We start from the raw sequence: 1,941 nt of genomic DNA, 5'->3' as shown, positions 1-1,941 counted from the left end.
AGGATCATCCATGTTTATCAAATGTCTTTGGACTTCTTCAAGGTCTCTTTTCAGTATGGCTTATAATTATTGGGCCAATGTGATTTTGGGCTTGGGCATTATTCACACGAGAAGCAAGGTTTTAATCAAGCCTCTTCTGGGAACACAATTCTCGTCTTCTTCATTACGTGGAGAGCTACATGCTCTTTGTTTGATGCTTTCTTCTTATAGTGACGCGTTGAAGAGGAAACTAAATTTGATGATTTAGTTTGATTTGCCATTACGAGCTACCACCCACCAAGAAGCATAAATTTGATGAGTACTTTCCTGCTGCATTTTTAAATGTTGGGATGAAGGGTTACGTCATGAATGAATGGAAATTTAACCTGTTTGGTAGCTTTGGTCATGGAGTCTCTCAGTTTTTCTTGGATCCAGTTACACGTGGCTGTAATTACCTCTCTCCTATGTGCATTTTCACTATAAATCCAGGCAGGGGTAGAGATTGGGAGGAACCAGCAGGGCACGGCCCCTTTAATTTTTTACTTTTTTTTCAATTAAAATGTAAGGATTATTTATTTTTGATCCCTTAATACATTATAAAAGTTTTAAAATATTAGATAAAATTTTTATTTTAATTTTATAATAATTTTTTATGCATGTATAATCCAGCTATTATAGTTTTTTTGGCCAAAACTATTGTAATAGCTTGAATATATAATTATTACAAGATCTACTTATTTTTAACAAGATAACAATATAATTGCTCTTAAAATATTGATATTATTTTATTTTGCTTTTATTTTATATTTGGTGAAAAAATTATGAGAATTATTATTAACAAACTTTATAAAACACTACAACAAAAATCTCAATATATATCTAATGAAGAATATATAAAAGAATCAAATAATAAATTCAACAAGCGCAAATAGTAGATTTTTTTATTGAATAGAACTTTAATTTAAATCTCAAGCATGTATTTAAATTATTCAATGTTACAAAAAAAAAACTTCACCAATTTAATGAAATTTTATATTGAGAAGGAATTTTTTTAAAATTTTATCATAAACATAATAATTAATTATTTTTATGTCATAAAAAAATTAATGAGTAAAACTTAAAAATAATATATATATATATATATATGTATATATGTATGTATGTATGTATGTAAAATTGAATATAATATGTAGATTTAAATATTTATGTTATGTTAATGATATATATATATATATATATATATAGTTTAATTTTCTTTTAATTATTGTATATGCTTCATTTCGTTCCCCTTAACAAAAATTTTTTTTCCACCTTGAATCTAGGATAAAACGTAAACTAAGGTTAAGTTCTTTTGGATCATTTAGTGTCACAAGTCCCATATCAGGGAGTCTTACAAGTATTGTGACGTTTATAAGTGTGAGGGTCCTTTCCTATCTAACGGGCTAGTTTTTTAGAATGGGCTCTCCCTTTGAGCTTGTACTTGTCACATTGGTGCTTTCATTGAGAGTCCTGTCATAATATTTATGAGGCTCTCTGATGTGGGACAAGTAGCGTAATATAATACTTTATTATTAATAAATAGAGGAAATTCAACTAAGAAAATTACCAAGGACAAGTAGCGTAATCAATCACAATCTAATCACCTGAATTTAATCTTCCTCATCCACAAATTAAATTAATTTTATTTAACTTTATTATTATGGTTTTATTATATATTTCTCAAATTATCATTCAAGAATTAAATAAGAAATTAAGTTATAGATTAATTGAAATCTCCCTTAACCCGCAACCTAACAATTGTTTTATGTTAGCCACACCAAAAACAAGACATGGATAATCACTCAAGCTAGGCCAAATTACTATTATATTACTATATCAATCGATTATAGCAAGCAAAATCTCAGATAAAATTTATAACCCGAAAATTATGTAATAAAGTTACTTTAATCAGCAATAGCAGGT

Source organism: Prosopis cineraria, unplaced genomic scaffold (genome assembly GCF_029017545.1).
Source record: "Prosopis cineraria cultivar Desert tree isolate PC_DT_omini unplaced genomic scaffold, ASM2901754v1 PC13, whole genome shotgun sequence".
In the NCBI taxonomy this organism is placed as follows: Eukaryota; Viridiplantae; Streptophyta; class Magnoliopsida; order Fabales; family Fabaceae; genus Prosopis; species Prosopis cineraria.
This window is presented reverse-complemented; position numbering follows the sequence as displayed.